The sequence below is a fragment of the Taudactylus pleione genome, unplaced genomic scaffold (genome assembly GCF_031769625.1).
Source record: "Taudactylus pleione unplaced genomic scaffold, aTauple2 ptg001153l, whole genome shotgun sequence".
NCBI lineage: Eukaryota > Metazoa > Chordata > Amphibia > Anura > Myobatrachidae > Taudactylus > Taudactylus pleione.
The window spans coordinates 737277-752680 of record NW_028285554.1 but is presented as its reverse complement, the minus strand read 5'-3'; the positions used below and the strand labels follow the sequence as shown (position 1 = coordinate 752680).

Genomic DNA, 15404 nt, shown 5'->3' with positions numbered 1-15404 from the left:
TCTGTCGTTGGAGTACTCTGTTACTGGACGATTACTGACCTATAACATGCATGTATTTGTTATCCACAATTAGTAATATCAATAAGCTTATTATCTAATGTTGTTCTTTCCTGATTCCAGAGAGTAATAGGCTTGGTTTTCCAATTATATGGTACAATAAATGCAGTTCCACTTGCAATATATGCCAATTATCTTCAGCACTGCACAGTAGCAATGACTCAAGCGCTCCTTAACTCAATGATCACACTAAATGGTTGCCACTCTTTACACTGACAAACCCAGGCATTGTTTCTCTAGTACAGTAGCTCAAACAAGATAAATATATCACACGTTTACTCAAGCTCAGTCTTTTGAACAAGTCAGTATTACACAGTACTTGAAATACAGCAGATCTCAGTGTCTTTTAGCAATTCTCAATATTGTCGATAAGTCTCAGTATCTTTCTTACACTCTTGCAATAGCTCTATAACAGTTCTCAGTATCTATCAAACAGTTCGTAATAGCTCCTAAACATTTCTCAGAAGCGCTGCAGCCCAGTAGGGATGTCTCCCTTTTACAGACTCCACGGATCTCAACTGTGCAGTCACTCAGTGCACCATCAGCGGGTAGTCAGTGGCTTCTGTCACCTCACCACTTCAGTGATAACACTTTGCTTAGTCTCTTGTCCTTCACAGCAGACCTGCGGCATCTCTGCACATTACTCCTTCGCATATCCCGTTCTCATCTGCGCATGTGCAACCACAAACTCACTGTCTTGTTGCTGTCTTGTCTCAGTTTTTACACGTAATGGCTCCACCTGATGGCAGCCTACTATATTGCAATGTCCATTGGCTTCTGTCATAGCCAGGGATATTGTCACACATTGGGGTCATAGCGCCCATTTCCGAGTCTGAGTCTGTCATGTCATCACCATCCATGCCACTCCTGGTCACCTGGCGTTCCTGCAACTCTGGCTGGCACATCTCCATGTGGGTCTGGCAAATCCCATCTGGTAGTACCCGCAGCAGAGCATGGCCATCACCATCAGGGATTCATTCATCTTACAACATTAGCCTACCAGAACCTGGGAGTTACAATCACATGACATGTCTGTGCAATAGACGCTGAGAGCGTCCTGTTTAAACCTCCTCTGCTGGCATGCTTAAAGTCTTTTCATCTGAAGATCAGTTTCCTGACTTCTGGCTGCAGTAGCTGTCCTGTTCCAGTTCCTGCTTCCAGCAATTTACATTTGCTACTTGCAACTGCATCTGATTCTGCCATCAGTAACCTAACCTGCATTTCCAAAGTGCATCTGATTCTGCCATCAGTAACCTGTATTTCCAAAGTGCATCTGATTCTGCCATCAGTAACCAACATTTCCAAAGTGCATCTAATTCTGCCATCAGTAACCAACATTTCCAAAGTGCATCTGATTCTGCCATCAGTAACCTGCATTTCCAAAGTGCATCTGATTCTTCCATCAGTAACCTGCATTTCCAAGGTGCATCTGATTCGGCCATCAGTAACCTGCATTTCCAAAGTGCATCTGATTCTGCAATCAGTGACCTGCATTTCCAAAGTGCATCTGATTCGGCCATCAGTAACCTGCATTTTTAAAGTGCATCTGATTCTGCCATCAGTAACCTGCATTTCCAAAGTGCATCTGATTCTGCCATCAGTAACCTGCATTTCTAAAGTGCATCTGATTCTGCCATCAGTAACCTGCATTTCCAAAGTGCATCTGATTCTGCCATCAGTAACCTGCATTTCCAAAGTGCATCTGATTCTGCCATCAGTAACCTGCAATTCCAAAGTGCATCTGATTCTGCCATCAGTAACCTGCATTTCCAAAGTGCATCTGATTCTGCCATCAGTAACCTGCAATTCCAAAGTGCATCTGATTCTGCCATCAGTAACCTGCAATTCCAAAGTGCATCTGATTCTGCCATCAGTAACCTGCATTTCCAAAGTGCATCTGATTCGGCCATCAGTAACCTGCAATTCCAAAGTGCATCTGATTCTGCCATCAGTAACCTGCAATTCCAAAGTGCATCTGATTCTGCCATCAGTAACCTGCATTTCCAAAGTGCATCTGATTCTGCCATCAGTACCCTGCATTTCCAAAGTGCATCTGATTCTGCCATCAGTAACCTGCAATTCCAAAGTGCATCTGATTCTGCCATCAGTAACCTGCATTTCCAAAGTGCATCTGATTCTGCCATCAGTAACCTGCAATTCCAAAGTGCATCTGATTCTGCCATCAGTAACCTGCATTTCCAAAGTGCATCTGATTCTGCCATCAGTAACCTGCAATTCCAAAGTGCATCTGATTCTGGCATCAGTAACCTGCATTTCCAAAGTGCATCTGATTCTGCCATCAGTAACCTGCAATTCCAAAGTGCATCTGATTCTGCCATCAGTAACCTGCAATTCCACAGTGCATCTACATTTGGTTGCTTTCGGTTTCTTGCATACAAGCACACCTGAATCTGACTCTGCCTCCAGTTGTTTGCACTCACAGAGTGTGCCCCTGCCCCTCCACTCCACACTCTAGCTTGCACATGCCCTGGCTGATGGCTGTGCATGCTTAGTAGGACTCCCGGATCATAAAACCTGGAAGTCCTCACAATGCAAAGGACAGCTCTTATCGGTTGAGACAACAATCTCCTACATCTCTCCAGCGCCATCCCTCTGTGTCTCTACAGTGCCACTCCTGAGTCTGTACAGTGCCAACCCCCCTGCGTCTCTTCAGCTTCCTCCTTGTGTCTCAACAGCATCATCCCCCCTGCATCTCTCCAATACCAACCCTCCTTGCGTCTCTTCAGCAAAATCTTACTGTGTCTCACCAGCATCACCCTCCTCCCACCCTTTCTGTGCCAGGACCTGAGGAGGTTGAGGCAGGCAGACAGACACAGCGTTGCCCACATCATCTATTGCGCTGGGCACCACAGAGCATGGCAGGGCAGTCAGGACCACGGCGGAGACAGAACAAGTTATGTCTTCCAAACAGGTGATGGAAGGCAGTTCTGCCCTGTTCCAGCCCACATTAACCCATGGATATATTATATTATCATCAATAATATTCACACGGTCACATTATTTGGTAAACTAAAAAATAATAAAATTAGTTAACTTGACTAGCTGAGTTAGTCAGACTCAGCTCCACAGTGGCACAAAACCTACTGAAATAACTGGTTACCAGTCACAGTCTGGAGTCCTGTCCTGTCCATTGTCCGCTGGCTGGCGCAGGAGCGCTTGTGCAGTGTGCAGTGATTGCAGTCACATTGTGAGAGCCGGACTGTCATTAGCAGAAAGTGCTTGCAATGTGAAAGCCGCTTCTACTTTTATTATGGCAGTTGAACTTGTTAATTTGCACTATTGACTACATTTATCACTCTCTCTCTTTCTCTCACTCTCTCTCTATATAAATAAATAAATAAATAAATAAATAAATAAATAAAATAAAGTCCTCGATTTAGTCATATGTCTGTATGTTCAGGCTAATCTCTTGAACCACTGGATGGATTTTGATGGGGTTTTCACTATTCTATACATCATTGGTTGAGGAAGGTTTAGGTGTATGAACCGTTCATCTGTGACAAAAGTCGAACAGTTAGGGTTTTAGTGAAGCAGTCACAGAATAAAATCTTGCACCAAGCTGCTGTATAGGAGCTGGCCAGGGTGATGAAGCAACAAGAGAGCATCTGAAACTGAGGGGCTCATTCAGACCCGCTCGCTAGATGCGTTTGCTCGCTCCCAGCGTATGCAAATCCAGCGCACGCCTGATTTCACGGCAAAGCATTAGCATGCCCACTATGTCTTCACGTGCGATCACTTTGTGTATGCAGCTGCCCACCAGCCATTCATAAGATGCCAACTTGCGTACGTCATCTCCTGGAAGTGCATGAAAACATTGGTACATCGAGCACCATTGGATGTGCTTGCAGCGCTTGAGGTTGACTACACCTTGCCGAAAGCACTGCGATCACTTCAGTGTGAAATACAACCAGGTGACGTGTACTATGATGCGACCTGTTAATTATGCACGCCTCTGAAACGGCGTTGAAACACTCAGGCACGTCTGCGTTCGTACCTCCACTGCCCCATTTCTAGTGGCCTGCCCCTGTTGCCACCCACAAACGGCCTCTCCTGTCACTCATTCAACTGGGCTGTCTATGCTTATGCTGGGCGAGCGAGCGCTTCCCAATCTTTCACAGTGGTTCGCGCACACGCATTGCGATGCATACGCATGCGCAGATTGCAAATATCGGCCAGCTACAAGCGATCACATCCTAGCGAGCGGGTCTGAATTAGCTCCTGAATCGCAAGTAACAGAAAAAACTGTTGTGCTGTGTGAGAGGGCTTTGCTCTCATCACCATCAGAAAAAAGCATGGGTAGTTAGTAACCATTGGATTCCAGTTTCCATCCCTACGCTAAACCTGCAGCGGACTCTGGCCACCACTCCTCCACCATGAAGTGCTTCGTCTCCAGCGTGATATACAGCCACAACCCTCGGGGAACAGGAGGCACCTCCATGAAAGTCAGCGCTGTTCTCAGACAGGGGCACCACTGCGAGAAAGCTCAACAGGAAGACCAGGAAATAAAGGGTACATTGTGCAAAGGGACTTTGCTCATTGCCATGTTCTGCAGCTGGGGAGAGGTGCGCATGGAGCAGTGGCGTAACTACTGCACCCGCAGCCCCTGCGGTGGCTTGGAGGCGCCGGGTAGCTTGGGGGCAGTGGTTACGCCACTGCAACTGTGAGCACTGGCCTCTGAAGTAATCGGAGGCTAAGGAAGTCTCCGATCACTTCAGAGGCCAGCGTTCCCAGTAATGCATTGTGCGGGTGACGTCATGATGTCACCCGTGCAGTGAGGAACCTGAGCGGCCGCGTCTGCTGGATCAATTGATCCAGTCAGCGCGGGAGTCGGGAGAGACAGCCCGGACGACAGCTGCAGCCTGCACTGAGTCAGGTAAGTAGGGGGTGGGACAACTACAAGTGCACTAATTGAAGGGGCACAACTACAGGGGGCAGTGGGCACTACTTGAAGGGGCACTAATCGAAGGGGCACAACTACAAGGGGCAATACTTTAAGGGACACAGCTACAGGGTGCACTGTATAAGGGGCACAACTACAGGGGGCACTACTTGAGGGGCACAACTACAGGGACACTACTTGAAGGGGCACAGGTACAGGGGCACTACATGAAGGGGCACAATTACAGGGGCCACTACTTGAAGGGGCACAATTACAGGGGGCATTACTTGAAGGGGCACAACTACAGGGGCAATACTTTAAGGGGCACAACTTCAGGGGCAATACTTTAAGGGGAACAGCTACAGGGGCACAGCTACAGAGAGCACTGCCTATGGGCACAACTACAGGGGGCCCTGGATAATGGGTACTACTACAGGGGGTATTGCATAATGGGCACTATTACAGGGGGCATTGCATACGAGGCACAACTACAGGAGGCACTGTATAAGGGGCACAATTACAGGGGGCACTACTTGAAGGGGCACAACTGCAGGGGGCCCTGGATAATGGGTACTATTACAGGGGGCATTGCATATGGGGCACAACTACAGGGGGCACTGTATAAGGAGCACTAATTTAATAGGTTATAAACTATGTTACCAATAATCTGGTTCTACATGGACATAAAAACTGTGCAACCTGTCTTGAGCTGAGGTGACAGACTGGCAGGAGCGGAGAGGAGGGTTGATGAAGTAGATCTGTCAGGGTGGGATGTAATGGGCATTATTGTGTGGCATGAAGTGTAATGGGCATTACTGTGTGCACAATGTTGTATTAGGGGCATTACTGTGTGGCATTATGTGTTATAAGGGGAATAATGTATAAGGGGCATTACTGTGTGCATAATGTGTTATGTGGCATAATGTGAAATAGAGGCATTATGGCATGGCATAATTTGTTATAAGGGCATTACTGTGTGGCATGTGTAGGGTGCATTGCTGTGTGGCATAATGTGTTGTAAGGGGTATTACGGTGTGGAATAATGTGTTATTGGGGCATTTCGGTGTGGCATAATGTGTTATAAGTGGCATTACTTGGTGTGTCATAATGTGTAAGGCACATAACTGTATCACGAACATGAAACCGCACACCTTAAATGTCGCTTTGGGTGTGTTTGTTTTTTGGGCGGGGGGGGCGCCTGAAACTTTTTTGGCATGGGGGAGTAAAATTTATAGTTACGCCACTGGCATGGAGGATGCGGAAATATGCACAGGTGCCCAAGACCCGGGGACATGCTGCTGATAATGCTTATGGTAGCTGCTATACAAAGCGGCAGGGTTAGGTTTAGGGTGCTGGGAGGGGGGTTAGGTTTAGGCACCCCTGGGGGGAGGTTAGGGTTAGGCACTAAGGAGGGAGGTTAGGCACCCGTAAGGGAGGGTTAGGGGAGGGGGAGAGGGTTAGGGATAGCCTACTTACCCCGTCAAGATCTTCATCTGCCGGCCTTCCGGCGTCGGTATTTCATCCGCTGGGCTTAGGTCTGGCGATGATTCATACCGATTCTCTTTTAGAGTACCCATAAGAACGTTCATATTCTAAAAAGAGAAATGCTCCACTAGTGAGTATATCCTTTAAAATATCACAATTTATAAAAAAAAAATGTAAATTAAAACTGTAAAAATTACCTACTTTCTCAAATGATAGGCGTGCTCAATGGTGATGACAGAATTTATAGTCTTTAGATATGGTATTATGGGGCCTATGTATCATTATTTTTGCAAAAAAAAATACTATTATCGCTGAGTTTCGCAATGCGTAAAAACATTTATTGGTGGAATATAACATTGCATTGTGAAAACCATTGTGGGTTGCAAAATTAGTTTTGAGATGCAATATTATTTATTTATATTGCATATTTGTTGAGCAACACCCTGGAATCTGAAGCATTGCGCTTATGCCGGGAAAGAAACGGAGTATGTGCATCATCAAAACCATAAACAGTCCCCTCGTGTCATTGCGCCATGGAGGAGGAAGAGAAGGTTAATTTAATTCATTTAATTAATCAAATAAAATATATCATATATTGTAAATCCATTTACTTACACATGTCAAATAAATTATTACAATTAAAGGTTCAATTGAAGTGGACTGTGATGAAGGCTCCTGCTCACTAGTAACAAGTAGGCCAAGGAAAAGGAGGAGCTGGAAAACATGGGATGTCTTCTCATCAAGGGCGGGCTGGGCCGAGGGGCAGGTTGTAATGTTTATTCTAACAACTAGCAGCAGAAAATGTGGATAGAATGATAATTACCTAGAAGCTAGGTGCAGACGGCCAGGCTTTGTGATACCATGGATAATATATGATGGGCAATACAGTATATGGTGCTGTTAGGTGGACATTGAAGGGGCTGGGGAAGGTGCTTTGATGTGATTATTGTATATTGCTTCCTATATTTTATATCAGTCACTAGAATAGTCTGTTTATCAGACATAATGATTTTTCATATATTTCATTACACATTTAAATCGCATCCCCATTAGATAAACCACGGCTATTTTATCATTGCAGTGCGCTAGTAAAAAAAGCCGGGGCCGCTTGATTGCATTTGCCCCCAAGGCTAAAAGTTGACAGCCAGCCCCTGCTTCTCAAACATGGGTGGGCTCTCAGATCCCCCTTTTCTAAACCTTCTTCTTATGAAAAAGCTATTTCTACAACATCCGTGGCATGCGATAAACAGTAGCAAGAAAATCCGATAAATATTTGCAAAATTTGACTGATACATTCGAAAATATTGCATCTGTATTATATTTCAATTGCAAGACAGAGGTTATGATCACAATCAACTTCCACAAAAAATCTTTTATTTCCTGTTTAATACATTTGACTGATATTACATTATTGCATTTATCATGCAATAATACATTTTATTGCATTTTTTTATGTGAAATCCAGCTTGATACATCGGCCCCTATGGCATGTACTACAGCTGATTCTAGGTATAAGATCAGATAATTGCACAAAATGCTGTTCATGTGCCGGTTGTACTCTGCACCATTCTATTGATCACAGTCTATGAATACTATGCCATCTCCCTCAGGTGTCTGCCGCGATTCCCTTTGACACTGAGCCAATGCAATTTTGTTCTCTAACATACCTATTTCCAAACGTGAGTTATGTAGAGGAAGTGCCAGATCTGTGTAGGAACAGAGGGTAATATCAGGTTGCTGGAAGCAGGGTGTAACCTCATAGAGGCCTATCTATTAAAAAAAAATCATATTGGCACTGAAAATTAACATACCTCATGACCACATATCGTGGTAACTTGGAATGCTTTTCCTGGACTTTCTATTGATAAGACCTGTGGTGGTGAAGGCCACGAATTGAAGTGATAGGTTACGCTATCGCTTTACTTCTGGGTTCGGGCGCGTATGTGCAAGCGCTAGTTAACGGGGTGGGCTGCTTCGGTTCCCTGTACGTAACAAATTGCGCTATTGTAGTCTAAAGATGGCGTTAGCTATTGGGGACCAATCTCTAGAACGCTGAACTTTTAGGAGCTTGGTTCCTATAGAAATTGCTTTTGCAAACGATAACAGTGGGATCACTGGCCAGGTCCCGACGCCTGCAAAATCGGTGTGACAGGAACCGAGAGAGGTGCATGCGCACTAGCGGCGGGAGCCGCGCATGCGCATTTTCACCAGCTTCCAAAGGGCTGGTGAAAGGGCTGGCTGAAAAACAGAGTAGCGGCTTCCTACTGGAAGCCGCTCTCTACTAATAGCAGCCCGGACTGGAGGTGTCTCCTCCCCGAGACTGCCTGTTGTGTATCTGACTGGCAGATAGCGCTTCCAATAGGAAGCCACTGCCAGTCACAGTCTAACAGTGCAGTCACAGATTAGCAGAACTGACTACACAGAGGTGGCAGATTTTACTGGGGGGGGCTGCAGCCACTAGGTAAAATCTGCCACTGCACCTTAGTATACCTGGGATACTTCATTACTGAAAAATTCTCCAAAACAGCAGTTTCCAGAGTATGTTCTGCAATACCTCTATAATAAGTATGCCCCATAGTGATTTGTGAAAGAGTATTTATGTCTTTGTGTTGTGAGCAGATTTGCTTCTAGATGTTTTCTCATGGGAGTTTTTGAAAAAATAATCCTATAAGTGTCAGATATGGCAAGACATTTGGGAAAAACTGGGTCACATGGGATTCTTAGAAAATGCTTGCAGGTACATTTCTGGATAGTAGTTGCTCTCCGATTTATTTTGCTCTCAACAGCAATTTAAACAATAAGTTATAAAAACTGGAGCAGTCTGTAGTGGGTTAAACAAATAACGATAAAGGAAGGTCCTGAGAGTTTTTAGAACCAGTATCATCATTATACCTATAGGTACTGATAATTGTTATGTTTTATATAGTACGGTATTACCCTGTTATAGATGTGTGAAAATTGGAACCCTCCCCCATCTCTAACAAAAAAAAAGAAAAAGAAAAGAAAAACGAACTCGCTGTATCCAAGTACTCTTATACCCCAGAGACATGTCATGGTAGGCTGCTCTCTGAAATGCTCCATTTAATTAACACAGCTTGTAATAAAGTGTTAATGAAATAATTAAATAGTGAGGAAAGCCTGAAGTGCTTCTACCAGCAAAACGAAGAACAAACTAAAACAAAGTAAAACGGTTATTAACAAAGAGTAAATCTTTGCTTAACTTTGTTTAATATAGTCATGTTTGTGAATTTTTTTTTTCTTTTTATTAAGCTCGTTGTGTTTCCATTCTTCTCTGGTTACCTTGTTTTATACCACTTTTTTCTGAATTATTTCAGTTGATGTCTTTATATAGATTATATAACAATTGCATAAACCTTCCAAAATTAGCCATTTTATTTCCTTGGGAATTTGTGCGATAGTATACTTTATTCTAGAGGTTGGCTATTTGTAGTTTTGCCACATGCAAGCAATGTTCTGAATTAAGAGGACAATGTGGCCTATAGTCATAATTGGTAATAATTGTGGCCATGCATCATTTAGCATCATGGCCATTTACAGTCAGGGTATCTGATATCTGTGTTGGTCACTCTAATTTCAAACATATAACAGTCCCCTTAGCTTTCTATGGGGACTGTAAAAATGGAGCTGCCACACAGTACCTAACTCCATGGCAGTAGCAATTGTAGCACTATGACCGGACGCCTTTCGTCTAAGCTGGCCCTGGTCACGGGTTAGCGCTTTCGGACTCCCAATCACAGGTTGAGGGTTGCGATCCCCACTTGACCTTGGGGTATCAGGGATTCCCGCTTACCGTCAGTGACCGCCTGTCACAAACTCCGCCCACTGCGCCATAGGCGTAACGATGCTGCCACCACCAGACTCTACCATCGGCGTTTGGAACCGCTTCTTATGTACAATTAGGCTCCTACTGCCGTCGCCTGGAACTGCTCTGCTGCGTATGCGTCCACTGGCTGCGGCCACACCTTCTGTTTGGTGTCAGCTGTTCCTGCCTGATCCCTCGCAATGGACTAGGCTCCTACTGGGTAGCTGGCAGGGGGCTTGAGCTTCGGAGATGCTCGGTTCAACCCAGAACACTAGGAGAACGGAATAGCGTTTGGCGCAATTCTGTTGGTCGCAGGGTACAGATGTAGTCGAATTTAAAGGCAAAAGGTGTTTATTTGCTCAAAGTCTTAAAAAAGACTCAACCTTCCGAATGAAGGTGTACATTCAGCATACAAGAAATCTTATCAAGTCAGCAGTTCTTCTCCACAAAGGATTTTCAGAGATGTACAACATACAGGGCTCACAGGCCCTCCTTTTATATCATTCTTACACACAATATCACAGGGGGGTAAATCCGCCCTGGGTTCCACTCAACTAATAATGATTCCTCACATAATATAATTTAACAGCATATTACATTTCAAAGGAATCATCCAATTTTCCTCCTTTCTAATCCACCCAAAATCAGTTGGCTTCCTAAAGCATAAATTGAGTTAGCGTATACTGTCTCTCAAAAGGTAAATATAATGCAAATGTCAAGGGCATTTGTCCTTTTACATATCTACAACTAAAACCAGTTTTGGGTTTCCCAGTTTTAACACTTTCTGAGTTCTTAGGAAGTTACACCCAATAGGAGCTCCTTAAAAAAACAAATAGTTTTTTTCCACACTTGTTGGGTATTGTACACAGAGACACAGAGGAGCCTTCCTAGCCCGCATTTCAATGAAAGTGATGTAAATGAAGGGTTTGGCCATATGACACTATTCACACCTTCACACAGCAAGTTCCCATCCAGGACTCACCTGGAGTTTACTGACCACAACAGGTCTTTAGGTGCATACACACACAACGATTTTTTGAATGATTATCGTTAAACAATATCATTTAACGATAATCGTTTGAGAAAATCGTTCACTTTCTGAGTCAAACGATGAACGATTATTGTTCATGCGCGTTCACGTTTGTAGTTTGTAGTTTGTAGTTCAGTCAGACTTGTCAACTCAACGATTTTCATTAAGTTAATATGCAAAAATCGTTTGTAGTTCATAAAAATCGTTCATTACATTTAAATGAACATAGTAAATGAACAACTTTAGTAAACGATTTTAGTTAATTTTTTCAAGGTAGAAAATCGTTTACTAAAATCGTTCATTAACTCAATCGTTGTGTGTGTATGCACCTTTTCTATTCATCAGACTGCTAGGAAATGACAATCAGCATCTAATTTCCTGCAGTCGCAAACTGGTCATGTCTTATACAGGAATACTCAAGAAGTGCATTTTCCTTACAAAATATACATTTAAAATCATACATTTTAAATACATTCACATTTCATGCTTGTGCACAGCATCAGGCTTTGCACCCTGCAGCACTGTAGCCCAGGACCTGCCGTCCTGGCTCAGTGCTGCACATACCATTTAAAATACGTCTAGCGCAGAGTACACATTTACAATGGGCGCCTGGCGCCTTTTGTCCTTTTAAAAATGGCGCCGCAGCACGGGGGTTAACCCCTTCAGTGCCGCGGCCGCCATTATACACGTGGGGCCGGCCTCCGGCCACAAGCACTTAGACTACATTTTTACAAACATTTAGCCAGAGATCTTCGGATACCTCCCTGGCAGCCCATGCAGTAGATAAGCCAGATCCAAAGTCGGTAGTACAGTGATAGTGTAACCTATCACTTTACTTTTTTCTCTTTTTACAGGACAGGCTCTTATTGGAACTACTAATGTTCACCAGCAAGAGAAGTTTGATAAATAGGAAGATAAAATAATTTCTTAGCATATTGCTGTGATAAGAAATGATACCTAGGAACATTTTGAGAGAATTGATATAGGCCTCAATGTGAGAACCACTAGCAATGATGATTTGTGCTGTGGAGAAGGGTGGCACATGTCAAGCAAACTGTTGTAAAATGTTCACATGATAAAGTTTATGTTTTTGGCACCTGTTATGCTGGGTACACGCTGGCCGATATATCATTCGTACAGCCGATGAAAAATATATCGTCCAGACCATTACATGACGGTTAGTGTGTATACACGATATATCTGTAAATTAAGTTGTTCACATATATATTGCATCGGCTATGCTGCACGTCATATCCAATATATCGTGCAGATATATCATCCAAATTGTTCAGTGTGTACACGATTGAATGGCCGAACAATATATCGGGCACAGAATACACTGAATATAATGTCACAAGTGGGCGGGCATATTCAAATGGGGTCTGCTGGGTCAACATTTTGGGCGAACCGTTTGTGCACAAACCTTACCAATCGATGGAGAGATCGGTCGATCTGTCGGCCCAGTGTGTAGCCCACTTTAGGTTCTAAGGGACCTGTTTATTAACAAGGATTTCTCTATCTCTGATTATTACACAATTTATCAATAAAATGTTACCAAGGCAGCTGCACAATACTGCCTTGGTAATAATGGCCCAGTATGGCAAGGATTAATTTATTAATTCACCCTTTATCTAAAAGCTACTTACCATTAAAATAATTATTTATTCGAATAATAAGCATTGGTAATTTTTTTTCTGTTATTGTGGTCTTGCTATACATGGCTTTTCACTGTATGATAAATGTACCCTTATATTTCCCCATAATGCGTGCCATACAACTACGCCCCGATTCCCAATTCTGCTGATCCTACACGATTGGTGAGTTCACGGCCATCGATGACTGGCAATCGGTCGGGGGTTCGAGGAAATTCAACATTTAAAAATTCCTTAACTCGCTGATTCTGACCATTTTTAGGTCAGGATCAGGGAATCGAGATTGTTCAACATGTTGAATATCCCTGATTCCCCAATCCTGGCGTCGGTAGAACAGAAACTTGTGGTAATCAGTCGCAGTTGTATAGGCCCCTTCTCAATGCAATGCCCTAATCTTTTTGCATTTGCTGTTTTTATTTTAAATTTATGAATAGCCACATGTGTGGAATCTACTGTGTGGGACTAACAGCAGCATTGGAAGCCTGAATAAATGCTTGTAAAAAAAAAAATAGTACAGAGGATGGAAGGAAAATGAAAAAAGGAGGGAGAGAGGCAGGAACTGACATAAAAATGACGGATTTATGTGGCTTCAAAAGTTTCATGCAAACCTCAAAAAGCATTAGTGGTGAGAGGTCTGGATGGGAATCTACTGCTCACTGCTCCAACTCTGTGCTGACTTAGCAGAATTGATGTAACCTAAGGGCTCAAGAACATAGTTTAAGGCAAAAGAATGAGCGTGGCAGGATGACTGAATAATTCCTGGCTACACTGTATCTCTACAAATGTAACACAATAACATGCCATTGGCTCTGATGTACAGTACTTAGGCCTGGAAAATTAGGAGCCTAGGCCAAAAGTTAGGAAGCAGCAATTTTGTGATTAAACTTTTATAAGGAAAGCAGAAACAATTAGTGGTGTTATGCAAATTGGTGGTGTTATGCAAATTGGGCTTGATACAAAGTAGGATGTATGTGTTTAGGTTACATATTTTGTTTTGAATTGTTCTGTGTATGCCTTGAGAGAGGGACCACTCATATGTGCCTTTTATCATGTATGCTACCAGCTTCTAGAACAGATTGGGGGACAAAATGGGCATTCTAATGTAGCCCTAGTGCACTGTGTATACACAAATGTGGCTCATGCAGACCTTCCAAATCATGCATTGTGATAACCCAGGTCCCCCCCATCTCCCCCCCCCCACGTCATTACTAACCCTACAGCTTGGTTTGTCCCAGGGTAGTAATCCAAATAGTGTACTTTGGGTTAGACTGAAAGGCCTAACGGGTAAAAGATATTGGTGAAAGATATTGGGAGTACACACTGAGCGACATCGTTAATGATATCGTTCAGGTATATCATCCTGCCACATCCATGAACTGGCATTTTCTGATGATATCGTCAGATTGGCCTGCATGTTTGCACGACAGCAAACATCATTAACGTCCCGCGGGAGCGCGCATCGTTGGTTGTTTGGTGCATACACACTTAGACGATAGTAATGCTATATCATTGAACGTTATCGATTTCGTTCATATCGTTCACTTTTATCGTCTAGTGTGTATGCCCCATAAGCCTCTTTAGTGATTCCCACCACCTCTTTTGGTTTTCTGGTTGGTTTTCTAATTGTCTCATGTTGGCTATTTTGGGTGGCAAAGAACAGCAGATCATCAGTCCAGGTGCAATAGTATACATTTTCAGTGCATTAACTGGTAGTTGGCTGCACCACCCTAACAGGGGCAGCATCATCACCCTCACAGGTGAGTGGGTAGTCAAGGTGAAAGGTTGAGTTAGATACCCTTGATGTGTGGTTGTTAGCAGTAGGCACCTTGGGAAATATGTACCTGCAATACAATACTACAACAAGACTGACTCACTTTTTCAACCCTTTACTGCTTTCAACACTCTTTTGTCGCTGCATCCACATAATATAGTCCATTGTGGGGTCTATTTACTAAGCCTGGGAGAGAGATAAAGTGGACGGAGAACAATCAGCTCCTAATTGTCATTTTAAAAAACACAGCCTGCGAAGTGACAGTTAGGAGCTGATTGGTTGGTGCTTTATCTCCGCCCACTTTATCTCTCTCCAAGGCTTAGTACATAGACCCCTGTGTCTCTGAGGTTCTTTCATCAGTCAAATGCTGCAGATACTCTCTATCTTTCCACAGATTGCTTTACAGTCCCTCACTTGGCTTCTCGTGAACTCTCTCCAGAGCTGTCTCCTTAGGCTTTTCTAATCCAACCTCTTTCTCTGGCATCCTGTCTGACTGACAGTGGCCTCACTGAGCCTCCTCCTTAGCTCCCCTTCAAGTCCTCCAATCTCTATCATGGATTGTTTGCTTGTTGACTACACTGGAGCCCAAAAGTGAAATGCCATGCCTTAGGGTTGGTTTGGGCTGGAACAGGCGTTGGAGGCGGAAGAAGAGACTTGGGATGTGTGAATAAGCCTTTGTGGCTTAA

The 15404-nt window shown here is 43.7% G+C and overlaps 1 protein-coding gene across 7 annotated transcripts in view; it reads left to right on the top strand.

The window, feature by feature from the left end:
• The window catches only part of COL16A1 (collagen type XVI alpha 1 chain), a 194917-nt gene that overhangs the window by 34094 nt on the left and 145419 nt on the right, over window positions 1-15404 (top strand). The window lies entirely within an intron of this gene.